At 39.4% G+C, this 20,849-nt stretch overlaps 2 long non-coding RNA genes across 2 annotated transcripts in view; both read right to left on the bottom strand.

Moving 5' to 3' along the window:
- The window catches only part of LOC147152364 (uncharacterized), a 23,278-nt gene extending 8,623 nt beyond the window's left edge, over positions 1–14,655 (bottom strand). Inside the window, exons 1-2 of the long non-coding RNA XR_015089772.1 lie at positions 14,624–14,655; positions 12,209–12,286 (exon numbers count right to left, since the gene is read on the bottom strand). This is a non-coding gene — a long non-coding RNA (uncharacterized LOC147152364). The remainder of the gene's footprint in view (positions 1–12,208; positions 12,287–14,623) is intronic.
- On the bottom strand, positions 14,650–20,849 carry LOC147152363 (uncharacterized). The gene is made up of 3 exons (XR_015089771.1): positions 20,641–20,849; positions 18,008–18,137; positions 14,650–14,730 (listed from the first exon to the last, which is right to left on the bottom strand). It is a non-coding gene; the product is annotated as an uncharacterized LOC147152363 (long non-coding RNA).

Raw genomic sequence — 20,849 nt, 5'->3', positions numbered from 1 at the left:
AAAAAGTTGTAGTTGAAAAATATGTTTACTCTCAATTAGTTATAGAAATTTTGCAATGAAATTGTTTTTTGTTTTTTTGACCATGCTGCTTCTAACACTTTCTACATCTTAATTGTTTCCCATATGTGTCTTTCAGCAAAGCTCATGGCCTATGTTCAAGCCAAAGAACATAGTTCCACAGACTCCATGTAGTTCCAACTCCATAAAAACACAATTATACATAATTAATTCATTTGTCAAATCCAATACAAAACCATTCTGCTTCCTCTTCACGAAGCAAAAAATTAAAATTGTTGTCTTAAAATCGTTTATTCAGTCCATTCCTTATTAGGTTAATAATATCATGTCCAGGGCAACAAAAATATTTATCCCATCAGCAAATATCATTAACTTCAGAATTCGTGATACTTTATATCATATATAAAAGCCAAAAATAACTTGGGCCCGAAAAACTGAGCCTTAAGAGGAAATCCACAAACCTCTATCATTTAATGTGATCCATTCGTCAATTGCAAATATAGTAATCTAATACAATACAATACAAATGTCTGGGCAACCAACAACCCCTCATGCAACATTTCCCGCACCTTTGTAATTCCATGTATAACCATATCAAATGCTTCTGGTCCTCAAGAATAATAATAAACACATATTACAACAACAGAAAAGTCGACCTCAATTTTGCAGAAATTCACTCATTAAAGCAGGGGGCTAAGAATGTATCCCCTGCGAAAAGTGAGGAACACAGTACACAAATAGCCTTTTCACTCCTATACCTCCCTGCTGCTATTCTCACTACGAGATCTTCAACTATTACAGATGCCGATCCATAGGTAATCTATTGGACTCAGTGTCACTTGTACCCATAATCTGAGTCCAGTGGTTTCTAATCCCACCATTGGCTAATTTCATAATTCTCCAATCCCCCCACAAAAGCGATATTTTTTCTTTTTTGTACACAGGGTATCATTCCCTCGTGATTGGTTGTAATACTGCGTTTCATTGCGCCTAAACAAAGTCATTACAGCTAATCCAAAACAAACAGTAACACCACAAACTAAATAAAACAAAACATGTTCATTATCCCAACAAAGTAAAAACAGGATTGCTTTCAGAACGAAAATTTAACTGAGGCTACATCTTACATTTATAAATTTAACCATTTATAAATAAATAAATTTATCCAGCAAATAAATCATTTGTGTCTGTCTATCAATCAATATCATAGGAGAATAGCATTATTATTATTATTATTATTATTATTATTATTATTATTATTATTATTATTATTATTATTATTATGAGCTCTCCGGGGCCATTCATTCATTATGTGGACCGCCAACCTAAGGGTTGTGGGTGTGCTGGAGCCTATCCCAGATGAATTTGGGCAATCGCAGGGCACACGTAGACAAACAAATATTCACACTTACAATCATACCTAGGGACAATTCAGAGTGTTCAATTAACCTACTATGCCTGTTTTTGGAATGTAGGCGGGGTCTGAGTACCTGGAGGAATCCCAGGCATGTGGAGAACATACAACCTAGTTAAAAATAAACAAACACCCCCCGTCTCCGTCTCCGACATTCCACGCTGGACTCAAGGTGCGTTCAAAGCCCATTCACCATCTCAAAAACTGCACAGATATTCAATGAAAGTATCAAATGCCAACAACTACTACATAATAAAACAAAGTGGGCTTTTTAACAGACTTGATGTGTTGAAGCTGGGCAGTTGTTTATTGGGGTTTAAGAAAAGTGTGCAATGGAAAATAGTTCATGCTCACTGTAGTGCCACTGACAAATGTAGAACATTTATCAATAACGTGGATACAATACAATTTTATTTATATAGTTGATTTCTGGAACATGTAGGATAAGCAATACTAAACCTGGCGCCTCAAACCTATTCTAACTTTTTGTCAATTGGTGTTCACAATACTTTTTGGATATACATTTTCCTCTACTATATATACAACTGAAAGATAAATTACTACTACAATATTGAATAAGTCTCCATCACACTACAATATTGAACAAGTCTCCATCACACTTATATTTAAACTTTAAATATCAGGTAAATACATTCCAAGACAGTACAATACAATATACTAATACAATAGGATCCCATGCCCAAATATTCAAACCTGTTCCCTGCTCTCCCTAATGCAGCACATCAAAGAACTCTCAGAACTCTCTTCTAGCACAACCAAGCTCCTGCAATTACACTTTATTACCAGCTCGTATCAAATATTCACATTCGCTACTCATTTATCATGCCATTTCTGCTTCGCATACAATATTTTGAATATTTACTTTTTTTAATGTACTCTTTTTAATAAGCCAATATTTATCTTCCTCATAATCTTATGGCCACCGAAGTTTCATATTATAGTGTCCAAACTTGCTTGTACACGCATCAGGGGGAAAGAGAAAGAGAGAGAGAGAGAGAGAGAGAGAGAGAAAGAGAAAGAGAAAGAGAGAGAGAGAGAGAGAGAGAGAGAGAGAGAGAGAGAGAGAGAGAGAGAGAGAGAGAGAGAGAGAGAGAAAGTTTTTGTGTTGGGATAAGCAAGAAGAAAAAACAATAAAATAATACAACCGAGAAATGCTTTTAATAATTTGAGTGGATATTTACATTAATTTCTAAATAATGAATACTTAAAATTGAGCAGGTCTTATCAGGAGATTTGAGTGGCTAGTGATTACGTTACTGGAAATCCTTCCCAGGTCACACATCAAGAATGACACTCTGACCCGAGCAAGGCTCATGGGTTGCTTATGGGGAACATAAACTCCTTTATTGACCTTTATTCATGCCAATGGAACCCTGTAAATGTAACTTCATGCAACACAATATGAAGAGTCAACTTAACAATAACATACCGAAAGTGAGCAGCAAGAAAAGAAAACAAAAGTTGTAGACCAAACAAGCGTCCCTTCTTATCAGCTGAAGGGGAACAGGGGGACACAGTAAAATGGCGACTGGGTGGCGGTCAGGAAAAGAGACAAACTGGGGTTTGGGAGACGGTTGGTTTGGAGAGAAACAAACATTCGAGACCGTGGGCCAATCAGGGCCTCTATGTTTTGGGGGGATTTTTTTTTCATCGGGCATTGTCTGCCACCATTTTAAGATGGTCCACCATTTTAAGATGGTCCGCCATTTTGTGATCACTTAACTATGACTCAGCACAAATTTCACTACCTCATATCAACGTTTGCATAAGTATACTGTATGCTTCCCTTCACTATTTTTGGCATCCCTTTACAATTCTTCCAGTTTCTCCACTCCTCCAAGGCAGTGGTCCATCCAATCACACCCACAAAATAGCAATGGAGCCATGCCTGCTTATACAACCTCCGTTTTAAACTCTGCTAGATTTTAACGCAATTTGTTTTTAACCCTCTGTACTGGAACATTTTGAAATGTCCCCCATGATAAATGAAACACATTATTATAATTACCTAACAATCCCTCTGTCATACAGCAAGGTCACCCCCCCCCCCTTTTATTTCAGTTCTCCTTTTTTCACAGCTCTGTCCCACACACAGGCTCGTAACATCACCACAATGTAGACCAAACATTTCAAGACGTCCATTCCACGTCTCCCCACCTCAATCCGACAAAAATTCAGAATTAAGAAGAAGCGCTTCGTCAACACGCTCCTTGATACTAATAGTATTCTCTTTATCACACAATCCACAGAAAAGTCATTAAAATCTAATACTCATGCGAGGCAAACATAAACAAACAACGATCAAATAAAACACCATCAAATAACATTCAGAAGGCATGCGCAGTCCGAACGTAAACAGCAACTCAAAATAGACAATTCAACATGCAAGATTGCAATTATTGACAAAGGCAGATAATATTCCACCACATGATTAATTATTGATTATAAGTGGCGACCCGGACGTTCCTCGACCGCTCTATCCCGTGAACTCTGTATATACGTCACAAGCCGTAGTTATTGGAGTCGCCCGCAACACGCTGCTAATCAGCTGTGCCTTCCTCAGAGGCCCTCAGCAGCTCTCTGGTGCCCTCAGCACTGGGCTCCCAGGCCCTCATGGTGGCCACCGCTGGCCAAGCGGTCACACCTTCACTTCCACTAAACTATGTTAAACAAACTGTACAGCAATCACACCAAAAAGTGTAAACAGGACAACTGCACGCTTAAAGCATTTTATACAATGCTGCTTAAGTAAATGTCAATGTCAATAACAACAAGCAAGCAACAAAAATATCAACCACTATACAGCAATAAATTCCTGAATTTCAGAGCATTTATCTAACATTATTTTAGGCCACGCTCCTCAACTCCACAATATCACAAAAGCAGAATTAGGAGATTTTGTATAAACAGGTTCTCCTTTACCTTATTTAATTTACTTTTGCCAGCTGGCTGTAATATTGTAGGAGCTCAGAGCAGCCAGTGGACCCACCTTGAGAGACCACGTCGGAAGGTCACCATTTGTTGGTTGTGTTAATTTCATTGTTTTATATTTATAGAAGTGCTTTTGCACCACGTTCTGTATTTATGGCTTTAGTTTGATAGACTTTGTTGGAATGTTTTGTAGGTCTCGAGTCCATATGCCCAATTAGCAATTTACAAAACAACTACTTACTCAATGCGTGTTCGTTTTATCTTTCAAGAATGTATCCAATATAAATAAAGACTCACACAAATCGATTGAATTTTATCGTCGGTTTTCTTTACCATCTCTGAAGTTCAGGAATCCTACAATGATCACATCTAGGCATCTTTTCCATCCTCGCGAATGCTCTTACCCGAGATGGGCGAGGGCAGAAAAGGGGCGAGGTCTATCATGCAGCCCTCGCATTTGTACTGTCTTCAAAATCTAAACATAATGTGGGTTGGTCTCCTCCCTGGCTGGCCCTGCCTATGTTGCAAATTGCCAGGAGAGTTAGATGGGGAAGAGTGGCAAACACTATTAATTTATTTATTCTCTGTGATGCCTTGAACACACCTTAGAGCTAGTTAGTCAATAAATAGCTCCAATGCAAACATAATCCGTTCCTTAATGCTGGTTCTAATTTTCAAAATATATAGGAGTAATTGTAATAGAAATAAGCCGAGTCAAACAATCAGCATCACAAAATTATTAGCTGTAAAGGCAATGTTTTAAGTAACATTATCATAATTTCCCCTCTCAGCCATGAGTGGCATTTACATAAAAATCCCCAACTTTGAAAAATGCACTTGTAAAGTGAGCACTATGCTGAAAGTCTTCTTTATGTAATGCAAAGGTTTGTGCCAGTTTGCAGGAATATTTTTCCTGGACGTTTTGAATTTGAATGAACTGAACTTACAAACCGTGAGACCATTGGCGCGTTTGTCTTTGGAGGCTCTACTGTAGCGCTGAATGTACTGAAATAGGTCAACTGCGTTGTACAACTGAAGAGCTGTGTGCAGTAGAAAACGGAAAGATACAAGATATCGTAAAGCCAATTGCTTCGGCTTCTACTAATATCTGTCCTCTTGGTTATTTGGCCTTTATTCAGTGAATATGTGCCGTAATGTAGCTGTCCAAACTGTCGACAGCAAAACGCTGATTCTGTCCTGCAGGCAAATGAATGATCTCAGTGGGCACAAATGGCCCCATAATTTATGTGCCCATTCACTAAGGGTAAGTAGAATAGAGGCAGTCAGAAGAAAATTGAGGATTTGCTTTTTCCAAGGCATTGGCTTGATCTAGTTGCGGCACTGCAACTTGCTGGACCAGAACCAATCAGATGCATTGCTTTGCAACACTTTCACACCCTCTCTTTTGTTCACCCGGGATCCTGGTCTGGGTTCACTTCCTCTACCCTTTTCACAGCAATTCAAAATCAAAGACCATAAGGCTGACTACACCCATCAGATGCTTTTAATGCTGCCTTGGTGACTGTTAGAGAAAAGTGCACGGCTGGCTGAGAGAGATGAGCTGTGACAGCACAAGGTTGCACAATTTGATCTGTGAATTAGGGGCGTGAGCATTCTACAAAATTAAACAGCTCACTTTCATACAGGCTGTCAGCGACTGTTAGCATGATCTTACCCCTAACACACTCAAGCAAATGCACACACACAAACACTGTATACACACACACACACACGCATGGGACTGTCTGATGTGATAGAAACTCATTCCGCTCAAAAATTAATCAGCGGCCAAAGATTAACCTTTAATGGAAAGATTTGAGGGACAATGTCGAGACATAAAAGCAGACATGACTTACACAGATACCAAGTACAGCATGTGTACACTTTTGAGAGTTTAGTCAACCGTGCTCTGATATACGTATTTGAAATTAGTAATATTTAAATGCGCCATGGCATTTACAGAGCGCGAGCTCATACATGAATGAGCCACATTAGATACACAGAAACACTCTTAACAAAAATCACGCAATTCCCCCATTTAACTTTTGGCTGATATTGTGTGAGAATTTTGGACAATGTTTTCATTACCAGTACCCTGGTTGTAGTGTACAAGGTTATTTTAGTTATATGTATGAATTACAATTGATATTAATTTTGAGTATTGAGTGCAAAATTCTTGGACCACTTCTCTGCTCTTATTACTGTTGTGGAAAAGATCATTTACACAACAGGCATTTTGACAACTGTCAATATTAATATAGTAGCATTTTGAGCATTACTACATACAGTATTACATATGTTGCTCTGAGTTGTTGCACAAAATGTTTTCCACTTATTAGGCTAGGTTTAGGCTGCATGTCCAAATTCCGATTTAAAGCCTCGTATGTATTGGACTGTCTCTTTACATATATATCAAGTCACACATATCCAAATATGGCAGTATTTACATTCACGGAACACATTAAACAACGGGCAAGGGCAGTACATATAAAATGACAATAATCCATAATGTAGGTAATATAGTCTAACAATAGTAGCAATGATAAACCTCACATTTAATTTACTTGACTGGCTGAAATGATCCAAATCCATCCAATTGCTCAATTATTTCATATGATAATCTAAAGGAAAATCAATTCTTAAAAAGATTCGATAGTCCATCAGTCCATTCTCTTAACCACGTGTCCTCACAAGGGTCGCGGGTATCAAGGAGCTTCCCAGCTGTCATTGGGCAAGAGGTTTCCCCCCAGTTCACACCCGGAACTGGTCGCTAGCCAATCGCAGAGATAGTGACAACCCTAATGAAAGTCACTTGCTGACCAAGGATAGATAGTGAGCTATTCAGGTTGGTTCAGTGATAATTGATTAATTCATTAAAAGATGTTCAGAGTCATTTGAGGTTTCCAGAGCCAAACTGGATGATTGGTGAGTAGTAGTTAGAACAATCCTGTAGAAAGCATCTTTGTATTGGAGAGAGTGATCCTTGTAGGCTTTGGAGTGAAATGCAAGGTCCATTTTGTAATTGGGTCTGCAGCAAAAGGCTTTTTGGAGCCACAAATCATGAGTTGAGTTTTGGAGGACAGTAAACACAGCGGCAACTTGGTTTGTGGTGCCAGGGATTTTAAATGCCTTATGCTCAAATAAAACAGGCGGGATGGAGATGAGGCTGTTTATGTTCTGTCAGAAGGCGGCACGGTGGTTGACTGGTTAGCACGTCCGCCTCACAGTTCAGAGGTCGCGGGTTCGATCCCGGCTCCGGCCTCCCTGTGTGGAGTTTGCATGTTCTCCCCGTGCCTGCGTGGGTTTTCTCCGGGCACTCCGGTTTCCTCCCACATTCCAAAAACATGCATGGTAAGTTGATTGGATACTCTAAATTGGCCCTAGGTGTGATTGTGAGTGCGGATGTTTGTCTCTGTGTACCCTGCGATTGGCTGGCAACCAGTTCAGGGTGTCCCCCGCCTACTGCCCAAAGACAGCTGGGATAGGCTCCAGCACGCCCCGCGACCCTTGTGAGGAGAAGCGGTACAGATAATGGATGGATGGATGTTCTGTCAGAGAGCCACATCAATGGCCCCACGTAGGCCTTCAGTGCATGCTTTGCAGACATAAGAATAGCCAGTTGGTGTGCTCAAATGAAGTCCGCTGCTTCCAGAAAATCCAGGAAGAATTTGAAGAAAATGAGACTTTAAGTGTCGAGGCGGTGGATAAAGCCAGTTTAATGTGGCTGTAAATGTTGAGAGATTGCTGTGGAACTTCGGCTGGGGAGCAGAGCCAAGGGAGAAATGCACTTGTGTTTTGTTGATGACAATGCAGCAGGAACGCATGGCGTTACCTGTTTGGTAATAAACAAAGTTGTGACAGTAACCTCTGTGGCTGAATGTTGACAACAGTAGCGGCAGTCCTTGAGAGGAGGCAAGCCGGGGTAGACTTCAAATCAAGCTTGAGTAGCAATTTCAGCACCATGCCAGCCAGAGGAGATGCGACAGTTGAAAAGATGCTACAATTTATATTTCATACAGTGAATTAAATATAACCCGTCAAGCCTTATAAAGTCATGTTGCTGATTGCGCTTTAATAATTTGACACTATTAATGTGAGAATGTCATCATGTGAGATATGTCAAGCACCTGTAATTATTTTTATCTAATCTTGTGTTCACTCTCAGCATGAATTTCCCTTCACAGCTTCAGCTCCCTACTTGCCCTTTCGTCATACTCTTAAATAATTTTTTCTTTCTTTGAAATGGCTGTCCGCCACAGAGTGTTAGCCTGTAATAGTTAAAGGAATCATCCGACCGGGATGGTACATTTTTCACTAACAAGCTCAATTTATGTATTAATGGTATTAGCTTGCATTTTTACTTTTATTATCAGTTGTAACAAAGGCGTGGATTACTGTTTCTCAGTGCTGATGAGAAAGGAGGGGTTTTACATTAGCCAGCTGTCTAAGATGAAAGAAGCTGGACCTTACAACAGCGCTGATTTGCTGGTCCAATTTAAGGGGACAGTGTCCATTTTGAAACCCAAATTTGAGACTGTTGGCTCTAGATATGGTGCCAGGGGGCCCAGGGCAACAGGCTGGGATGTAGAAGAGCCACTGGGACCGAACACCATAACTTCTGTTTTCTGTTTGTTGAAATTTAAGTAAGTCTTGAAATACGAAAATACAAACTACAGAGAGCAGGACTGGAAGAAAGTTTGCATCCTCACTCGAAGAACGTTTGACATACTGACAACGTATCACAGAATAACTCGACCTTATATACTGTAAGACATAATAAAGGACAAAGCATAAAAGGGCCATAGTAACTGCATAGCAACTGATACATGAAGAATTGCAGCACACTTAATATCCACATTTAACATGTTACATTCTGCTTCAAATAAAGCTGTTTTGGAGGGGTCAGTCCTGTTACAGAGTCTAGCTTCCATTAACAAGGCTTGACCAACTTGGCGACTTAGTCATCACATTAAGCTTCTCTTTAGATCACCTAAAAAAGCCGAGATGCTCACCCCACAGCATCCAGACTGTAAAAGAATGCAACTTGCGTAATGCCACCACTTGTCAATTAGTGTAGCTGTGTGGCGCATAACATTGCCAAACACAAATTTCCCCCACCTCTGCATCATCAACTTAGTAGAACATTTGAGTATGTGCTCATAAGAAGTGTGCCCATAAACTGTTAGCTGAGGCTAATATGTACTTAACAGCTCTGATTACCTTTGGGATTTTAGTAATAACAATAATGCTTCCTGCCATCACGTGACAATGGTAAATCTGAACTGAGCTTCACTATCATGGGCAACTAAACTCAGTGTGGGGACAGTAATTATGTAAACTAGCAGAGAACCGATTGTAGAACAGCTCACTCACAGACACATTTTTAGAAATAGGCCAAATCAAAGATTTAGATTTCGATTGTTGGGTAGTCAGGCACCCAAATATTTGTGTACAAACAATTAAAAAGTAACATTTCCATATGTCCCCTTTAATATTCTTTTGTTGTTATATAAGTATAAAACATCGGCGGCACAGTGGAAACCTGGTTAGCACGTCCGCCTCACAATGCAGAGGGTTCAGGGTTCGAAACCGGGTTCCGGCCTTCCTGTGTGGAGTTTGCATGTTTGCCCCGTACCGCATGGGTATTCTCCGGGTACTCCGGTTTACACACATTCCAGTAACATGCATGGTAGGTTAATGGAACACTCTAAATGAGGCATGGGCAAACTATGGCCCGCGGGGCTTTTTAATCCGGCCCGCCGAACTTGTCCAACAAAAATCATGAATTTGATCCCAATTATTCTTTTTGTTCTGGTTCACGTCCTCCACTAATTTGCTTTTGGGTATTAGAAATATACATATTTCTTTCTATCAGGGTTTTTACTCATCGTGCGGTGTGCCTTGCGTTTTTGAAAAACACTTCACAAGGAACGAAGATTTAAAACACCAATCCAATTTTTGTCTTTGTTCCTTACTGTTTAAGTTTGTTCCTTGTGTTGTTCATTGCAAACTAATCTGTAAGAGATTTATTGTTTGCATTCTTTATTCTTGTCAGGGTTTGACGCGGAGGACCCAAATGCAGGGAGGCAGGAGAAGCAGGGCGTACTGAAGAGAGTATTTATTAACAAAAAAAAAAAAACAACACAAATAAATCTTGAAAAATCCAAAACTCAAAGCAACAAAGAAACACTCCGAAACAAAACATAACACTGGGAGAAACAAAACAACATGGCAGTGACAGCAATGATTAAACCAACAACTAGGACAACTATAGGACAACACGACAATGACCCGACAAGGACTGAACAAAAAACTAGCAACTTAGATACAAGCACACTGACGAGACAACAAGAAACACCTGGACAAGAGACACAAGGTAGGAGGGAGCTGGTTGGCCAACATTAGGTAGTGGAAGGCACACAATAATCATGACGAGACAGACACAGAATACTGAGCAAAACATGAATCTAAAGAAAGCCCAAAACAAAACAAACATGACAATTCTTTATTAATAGTAATGTGTTACACTTATTTTTACTCCATCCTCTGGCTCATTTGGTTTAAATTATTGATATTTTGTTATTAGTCACATTTTATGTAGTGAAAAATAATAGTTTAATTGATTTTTTTGTCGATGTTATTGTTCAATAAATGAATATCTACTACTACAAATAGAAAAAAAGTACGGAGAGATAATTGAGGAGCTTTTGAGCATGGAGTCGCTAAAGAGGACAACGCAAGGAGAGGACTTGTATGAACAGGTGTGGAAGCGCCGCATCTTGCATATTGTCGCTGTCCTGTGAAAAACACTTATCTCCAATTTTGGAAACTTTTTTAATTTTCACAATGCAATGTCTGTAAGGCGGAAACACCATTAATGTAAAAATAAGAAAATGAAAAAAAAATGGAGATAAGTGTTTTTCACAGAACAGCGACGATATTCATCCACACAAACGTACTACCTGCATGAGAGCTCTTTTGCACGTTTGAAAGGGGCAGCCATCAGTGCACGCTGCTAGTCACTCGGCTTGTTCGTTTATGCGCGTGAGTTATCTGGCCAAAACACTCGATACAAATTTTATTAATGCTATTGTGTTATTATGCTATTAATTAATTTTAGTTTTGAACATGCACGGAAGGAAGATTATTGCTGGCCTGTAATGACACAAAATCGTATGCAATGCATTTTAAGAAGAAAAATACCAGTCTCCATATTATACTTGTTTATAGTAGTAGTATTGTACATACAGTAATATCATAACAGACAATGAAAACGGAATGTAATGAACTAAGTAACTAACGTGAAATACAATAGCTGAAAAAAAAAATGCAACAAAAAAGGAAACTGGATAAAGATAGCTCGATACAGAATACCAAAAACTAAAGTAAAGTGCTGGACTAGCCAGGAAGCCATAGCTATTCCCATAGGATACTTTCTTACATTGGTGGTTGTTCGCATGCTATAACTTATGGTCTCTAGTATGGTCTCTAAATTACGTGTTACGTTATAAATTGCTCCAGTTATCCAAGTGTCGGCGAAGTGATCAAAGCAGCATATCTCATTTCATGAGCTATTTGCTATGTCACAGTATGTGTAGGTCCGTGTGAACATATGCTGGTGGCATTGATACTCTCAACTCAACTTTGTTTATAGAGTACAAAAGCAACCATAAAATACTGTAGAATAGGAAGCCTTTATTGTCACGTTCTATAGTGAGGATGCAACAAAATCGAGCTTGTGAAAAACATAAAAGATAACCAACAATAAAATTGTAATACTGACAAGGATGCTACTAATTGCAGGATGGAAATAAATGTTCTCACGAAATGACAGAGCGGCCGACTTCATCGCCGGGGAGAGAGGGAGTGAGAAAGCGCACAGCTTCGTGACTCGCCGGAGAGCTGAGCAAAGAGAAACACAGACAAAGACGGACAGATTACCTTCGTCGATTCGATGTTGCAATAGTTCAATTGTCTCGCCAAATGTATAAACTTTAAAACGCATTTGTAGTGCCGGCTCACTGGTGAATGTGTTCAAATTAAAAGCTGACCTTAATGGCCGACATACCACAGAGTTGGCTGGAGGAGCTATATCCCTTTTCGTCTTTAAAAAAGTCACTACTTCGGATGACATTTCCACCTTGAAAGGCACCAGCTCCAAGCTAAAAAATACACCTGTTACAAAAATCCACGTAACACAATTTCTCCAATTCACATCTGGGTTCCGTTTATTCCAAGTTACCAGACTACCAGAAACTTTTTCAGTGTACCGTTTCACAGTTCATCTTCTACATGCACTGAAAAAGGTGTCTGTTGAATTTACTCTATTTTGTTTTGTCAGGTGGTTGCACGGGATGTAATCATATGAATCCAGATACATTTTATAAGTAGACTGTACTCAAAAATGTATGTGGCTCCAGATGATTTGATTTTGTGCAACCACCTGACAAAATATCAATGAGAAAAATCAACCATTTTTTTCAATGTACCCCCATGAGATTATGCTCAGGTCTTAACTATTTGTTTTTAAATTTCATCAGCGATTATGTGCGCTTCTACCCCACGAGATTTCACCTGAATGAAATAAATTAATTAATGATTAAATTAATAGGCTTCCAGTCAAGCAGTTTCCCCCTGCTATATTATTGCATTGAAATTTACATGCCTCTACCCCGTTGCCATGGTGACATGTCGAATCGGGGCGCCATTGATGCTGTCTCTTCAAAGCGCTTAACTACAGGTGAAGCTACTCTGTGTTGAATAAACTGATTCGATTTAAATCGGCTGTTCTGGAACTGGAAACTCAGAATTTCCCATCTTAGAGTATTCAAGTATCAACTCCGAGTTTGTTGAACATGCTTTGTGAAGCAGACCGCTGGTTCGAGGCAGGAATTGGATCAGTCATAGGTGCAGATGGTACCGGGGATGGGGGCTGGGGGGCGGGGGCGGAGGGGGACACGTGTCCCCCACTTTAAAAACAACTTCGAATCTTGCCCTTCCCTCTCTCACGCCTCAACTTTCGCACGTAAAGGCGGTGCGGATCTCCGGTGAAACAGAGAGGACTTCTGCATGTCTGTGCGTTTATGTCCTGTTTCAACTCCTGATGCATTTAAGTTAAACAAGGATGTCTAAATTTGCACCTTCAAGTCAGTATTCCCTTTTCCTAAAGGCAAACCTCCAACACGGCAAATCAGATGAATCTTGTAAGTCCGACATAGATTTAATTTAAATTCCCACTCTCAGCGGAACTTGAGCACATCTGTATAAAAGACATCGAAAGTGTACAAATTGACGTACGCGAAAAATGATGGACTGACAAATGAAGGGCGAGCAAAATTTAGTAAAATGCCCACCATTGCTCATGAGATATGCTATTAAGTCTTGTGTGAAGTCATTCCTAACAGCCATTAGGTTTTTTTTGTACGACTTTAGGTTGACTTGGCAGCTAACATGATGTTCTTTTTCATTCACATTTTAAACATATTTACCACATTTATATGCTGAAGACAACCGCTTTCCTCAGGGTCCAACTTCAATCCTACTTTGTTTCATTATAACACAAGTACAAATCAAAATGAACGTTTTGATCTGACATAGAGAAAAAAAGCTCAATAACGATAATAATAATGTCATAAAATTACACACTACCAATGTTCTTTGTGATTTTAGCTCTCATGTTTTTGGGAACGTCAGCATGTTAGCGACGCAAACTGAAATCCAAGCGTTATTCCCATTTGTGTATTAACACAATATGCCACATGAATGTAGCCCTGGCAGGTAAATCAAACAAGACACAGAACAAAGCTACAACAGGCCTGGGGGAGTATACGGTAATGGATGAAAAGCTCAATGATGCTGTTTCAGTAGAGCCTCATAAAGCAACAGCTCCTGTTTATTACAAAGGGTGTGCAAATCTCTTGCGTTGTTTGGGTGCTTTCTGGGTCACTCTTGCTCATAATAAAGAAACAATGCAGGTTGCTGAAAGAGAAACTGAAAAGAGAACCGAGCTGCTTTCGCCCCCATCTGATTTGAACTCTTCTGCTGTCATCCAGAGGAGCAATGTGCGCTATCTCGACAACTCCTCAGATATGTGCCATGGGTTGCTGGCGGTAGCAGCACAACATCAGATACTCGTTATTGGAAAGGGGCTCTTACTTGCTCTGTTTATTTGGAGCGCATTGAGGCAGGTTAAAGTATTGGCTCCCATGTTGGAGGGATGATCACAGGAGGATAACAAACCTGTAAAGAAGTTGTCTAGCTGTCGAGGAAAAAAGCTTTGTGGCCCCGCTTGTGCTTTCCTCGAATGTTTTTCAGGCGATATTTTCTCCTTTTCTTTCTCTGCGTGTCTGCAAGTCACCAGAAAGTCTGTGAGGCTCACGATTAACATGATTTTCACAGCGTTAACAGCAAACACAACACGCCCACAAACAAGGACTACTGTATGTCACACAGATGTAGGGTTGTCAACTTTCTCACTCCTAAATAAGGGGCAGGTGCACGGGGCCACGGTGGTGTGAGCATGATGTATGAATTGTGGATTTTTTTTCAAATTTTCAGTTGATGCTGAAACCACATTCACGTAAAAATAAGACAATATGTCACCTCATGTGAAACCCCATATATGAGACCACAATTTGACGCTTTTCATCAAAAAACGGGGGTAAAAAATCTGAAATGTAAAAGAGGAGTGTGACTCACCAAATTATTTTTTTCCATGGATATTTCTGGCTGCTTTTGACTGACTCAAGCAGCCTTCTGTCATTTTGCGCAGCCAGAGAGAATTCCTTACATTACAGGTGGAGTAATTGCCGCTTTGTATTGAATTGTATGTACTTACATTGGCAGCACAGGGGAGAGGTTGGTGGTTGCACACCTGCCTCCCTGATCTGAGGTTTGGGTTTCAAAAGTTGACATGTCCTACCCTTGCTTTCTGGGTTTTCTCTGAGTACTCCGGCTATTAGCTTTAATAGGTTCATTGAACACACTAAATTGTTCATAGGTGTGAGTGTGAATGCTTGTTTGTCTATATGTGCCCTGCGATTGAGTGGCGACCAGACCAGGCCAGACCCTGCCACGGTAAGGTCGGTACCTTGGTTTTTGAGCCAAGTGATTTTGCATGAGGGGACTCTCCCTTCCGCTCAAGTCTGTCATTTACGCAAGTTTGTGGCAAATATGTCTCTCGTGCAGACATTCTCCCACCGATTTACGCATTTTACAGTGTACGTCACCACTCACCACACGTTTTAAGCCACGCCCAGAAAGCTACCTACTGCTGGACATAGGCACAGACATATGTAAAATATTAAGAAAAAATATATATATATATGTATATATGTATAAATAACTGTTTACTGAGCTGATCAAAAAGGTGCTTTTAAGTCAGGTATTACTAAATTTTAGTTGTGATATTTATTGGCGAAGAAACAGCGGCGAAGAGCAATTTTGCTTTAAACGCGCTACGCAACACTAAAATGACAAGCTTTTGGAGTTTTTGAAAAATCAGGGCTCCCACTAGGATAACCACAGTTATATTAATGGAGCAATTGTGAGAAAGATATTTAATTAATCATTTGTTTTTGTTTTCTTCTACGCTGGCCATCAGAATATGTCTGTGTGATAAAATGACTCACCCAGTCTGTGGTGCAAGGATGGGCACCGCTGATAGAACAGCAGGCTTACCCGTTACATGCAAATGGGAGAATATAGCCCAAAGAGAACCAACATTTTTCCTCTCTCAAAACTGTCTGTGTTACTTGCCAGCCAATATGACTTAAATCAAGCATGAAACATAACTCTTTCGATAGGTAAAATGCCTCTTGATTAATTGTATATGCGACAGTACAGTAGTATAAAATCTGTATAACAAATACAAACATGCAAAAATGCTACTTAAAAAACTTACTTAGTTATGTAACAGTTGGATTAAGCGTGGGGCAATTGGCCATGCCTGTACCCCACTCTACAGGCATGAACTATTGACCCATGCAAGCTTAATCCAAATGTTACACTTATATTGAGAATCAAAACGTTACAACATAACGGAGGAAGAGTTTTCATTAAGTCACCAAATCTTCGACTACAGAAACGGGCTGCAAATCTTTAGCAATAAATGCTCCCACGGGGCAGGTTGGTTTCTTGTGTTTATCTTCAGTAGAACCGAAAGAATGTTAAAAAGTGTTCCCAATAGTTGCTTATTATTTCGTAGGTGTTACTGTGAAAGACATAATGATTGTGGTCATACAGTTCATAAAATGAGTTATTGTATTACAATTTGTCCACAGACATCCCACTTACTTTATTTTTACTACATTTTAGAGATGTAGTATTTCTGTGCATCATCTACATAGCCATGATAGTCAACATTAAAATTTGGAGAAAAATTTAACCCAAGGGCTCAATAAAAGGGGTCTAAAAACTGACCCTTGGAGGACCCCATATGTCTTAACCATCCGATTAGAATTAGATTCAAAACCTCCAATGGTCACAAAATAACCCATTTCCTCCAAGTATGACTTGAAACATTTTAGGACTGTTTGCTGTTCAATTTCGTCCTAAATACGTTCCCAACCTGTTCAACACTATAGCTTTTAACAGTAGTGTGAAGACGTTAGTAAGACATGTAAAAGCAACATCAAACAACATTCACAGACATACTCTGCTCTGTGTAAACAATGGAACTTCTGAATTTGGGTTGAGTTGTGGCTTAGTTTGTTGAATGTTTATTTCTTGACATCATCATTCAATCTGTGTCACACTACTGCCACCATCAGGCTAAGGAAATGCACACTAGAGGTGGCAGCACAGTTCATACCTACAATATGTACGGCTTACAAACCAATGTGACTTGTGTGTGTGAAAAAAGTTCAGATTGTTTTATGTATTTATGTAGTGGGTTTGGTGTGTTAAATACACCAAATTTGTAGTAGTCTTGAAGTCTGACAAAAATGGATGATCTAGAACAGGTGCCAGAAAAAATGGTGCTCACGGGCACATGAATACCCTGCAGGCCTGTTCTAAAAATATCTCACCAGTGGTGGAACACTGATTTACAAGGAATGTTCTTGAAGTTATCATTTCAAAATAAAAACATTTACACAGGTCATTCAGCCAATGGCTGCCCCTACAGACATATCAGCACATATACTTCCTGCAAGTTAGATACCTCACATTGCTTTCTTTCCAAAATATTAAGAGTAGCCTGAATAACACAAAATACTAGGCAAGGTGCATTTTTGGAATGTTGGCATAGCTAGCTAGCTAACTGCATGCTGTAGTAGTGTAACACATGATTTAGTTGCCAAATTATATTTCATTTTTTTAATTTTAATTTTTGGGATTGCATATATTATTTTATATGTATTGTTTTCCTAACATGTTACAATGTTGTGTTTTAGTATGTGTATCTATTTTTATTTTGCTTGAGTGTTTGTTCCTTTTTGAGTTGCTTTGGCACGGCACATTTTCATGAGCGAAGAAGAAAAGAGAGAGAATGTGTATGAGAGCGAGGCTGTTGAAATAAAGGAAAAAGATATATTGAAAAAAGAAAAAGAAAATATAATTTGGCAACTAAATCATGTGTTACAGTAGTATAAATGGGCCAAGTAATTGTAAGTAATAACTCACGAGTGTGCTGGAAAACCACTGATGCAAACGGGGGCCTTCAATTCTAATATAGTGGGGAAGGGGCGTTTCAGTGCTGGACTCCGTAGTTCATCACACGGCTCTGTTTGGGCCACATCCAAAACTTCAGGAACTGAAATGATGAAAAACAGTTTAACGCCATAATCTATAATTCAGTCCTACATTGTTCTCAGTCTTGGCAAATGTCTTCAAATATGTACAGTATATACATATTTAGTTTACCCTGTATTTTATAGTAACATATAATTAATGGTAATTTGAGCAAATGTATTACTTAGATGGATTAAACTGGTAGCCTTTTCATGGCTTTTAGTTTTAAAAAGGGTGGTAACCTCTAGTTGACAAGTTTTAAGCATGAAACTGAATTATTAGCATCTTGGCACTGCACACACTCGCCCTTTGGTAATATCAGCAGTGGAGCAGAGAGGTTAACAAATCAGCGAGCGAGACGTCTGAGAGGCAACTCTCATCATCATCCAGAATCCCTACATCCCCCATTCATTGTGGCAGTCTATCTGTCGACATATCCACACATCTGTCTTTTCATGTTGCTCTTTCACATCCTCCATCTGGTCATTGTGATCAGCAGGTCTATGTTCTTTCTTTTGGCTTCCGTGCCTTCATATCAAGGCTTTTAGTATGTCATATGTTCTTCATGTACTCGGAGTGAGGAATGTGGAGAACAGAATCTTAATCATCCAAACACAAGATTCCTTTCATCTTAGTAGTGCCTTATTAGATGTGGAGAGCCAGATCAGGGAAGACACCAGCAGTCAATCGGCCTCTTTCTCAAACACCAGTGTCGTATCAGCTCCTAATTTCCCTTCATCTTGTAATACATGTGATGTCTCTAACCTCCTTACTTATCTGTTTTGCTTCAAATGAGACAATTTCATTCTTTATCAGCTTTTACTTTCTCCTGTGGGATCATTAGGGTTCATTTTGCCACTGCCTGGTTACATTATCCTGCAGAGCAACATTGCCCTCTTTAGGTAAAAAATATCACTACAGTCAACTGCAAGTACTGAAGGCCAAATCTCAACAAATGGACTTTATTATCGACCAGACAGACAGAAGCAAAGACAAACAGAGTTTTCTTTGTACATGTATTTCCATTTTGTATGATGCTAACTGTGTAATATTTCTGACAATACGTGTGTACACAGGCTGTGTTCAGATTGAAATGCAGCAGACCAGAAACCAAAATTGGAGTTATAAATCCATCCATTCATTTTTTATACATCTTATCCTGTTTGAGGTGTATGATGTTAGCTGATAAGACGGTGACATTCAATTGGTGTGTGACAGGGTGGAACTGGTACAACATACAAATAAGATCTTATTTTTGCAGCTAGGTGTGAACAGGGGTCAGTCAGTCATTTCAACAATGTTGTCATCTGTACACTTACTTGTCCTAGTGAACATACTTTTAAATAAGACAACAGTCAGGCCAGCAACAGGAAGTAAAGGTTCTGAAGACTGTTGCAATGAGCAGGTCATAGATTCTCCTCGTGTGTGAGAAGTAGAGAGATAAATGCTTGCTAGGTTAACCATGACAACAAGCTGAGGAGGAGGAGGGCAAGGGAAGCAATGTGGCTCAACTATGAGAATGTACTACTGTTTACAGAAAATTGCATGGAATATGTTCGTTTGTTGTATTACGTTAATTAAATGAGTATACAGTACATAAGTATAAAATTATTCAAATCCAATGCATTTTTTAATAGTTAATATACAGTATTTGGGAAAAGGACTGGAGGGGAAAGCTTACTAACTTGCTTACAACACAAAATATATTCAGAATGTGCATCCCTAGTCCAGAGGTCATTCACTGCTGCACACTACAATATTTTTAACCATTGTCCACATTAACAGGTTGTCATAATATAACTAAAAACAACATATGTGACACCAATCTCTCAGACTATTTTAGCCATTGTTAGCACAGGCTGCATTGTCGTTTGCGTATCCCACATGAAAAAGGTATTTTGCACTCCAGCAACGTTATCATCTTCTGTATACACATCATGTAATACTACTGTATGTATATGACTGATTTAGTGTGATCAGAAGTCATCAGAAGTGATAATAGCCAGTACAGTATACCACAGAGCTTCCACATAATGTTATAACTCGGGGTAGCCATCTTTGAAAGCCAACACAGGCTAAGTGAGGAGTCTTTCGACTTTCCGAGTAGAAAATATGTTTTCGGCGGGCGTTCCAGTTTTTTTTCTGACTCTACTGCAAATCGTCCATTGTTAATAGTTCGGGTACAGTGTTAAAAACAGCTGCATTAACACTGTAGATGGGTGTATCAATCCTTTGGTATCGATATATCGATACTGACATGCTACTCATTTGGCATCAATTTCCTTAAACAAGTATTGATACCAAGTTTAAAAAAAAATTGCAATTGCAAATTCCCTGGTCTGTGTCACATGAGCAGGAAACAAGACGTGACGTGAGAGTCAAACGCGAGGTTCCATATACAGTGAAGAGACGTGAAGAAGTGAAATGTGGTGTGGTGTTATTTTTCACCCGTCGATGAAGATAGTGCAAGGTACAGATTGTGTGATAAACATCATACTGTGGCAACACAATTAATTTATACAAACCTCATCCCGAGAGCCAGAGCGAGCTTGAAGAAAGATAGGCTGTATCAAAGAAAGCCCCGTCTCCTGCACCATCTGCTGTCTAGCAAAAGACCCTGGTTGAAGAGTTTACAAAAGGTCTATCCAGGTACACACAGTTCCTGAGTCCTTAAATATTATGACCACAATATAATTTTAACGTCTCACACACACACACACGCACACACACCAAC

This window comes from Filicampus tigris, chromosome 2 (assembly GCF_054856515.1).
Source record: "Filicampus tigris isolate MCC_2025a chromosome 2, RoL_Ftig_1.0, whole genome shotgun sequence".
NCBI classification, from domain to species: domain Eukaryota; kingdom Metazoa; phylum Chordata; class Actinopteri; order Syngnathiformes; family Syngnathidae; genus Filicampus; species Filicampus tigris.
Note: the sequence above shows the minus strand (reverse complement) of the source record. Positions and strands in the feature narration are given on the sequence as shown.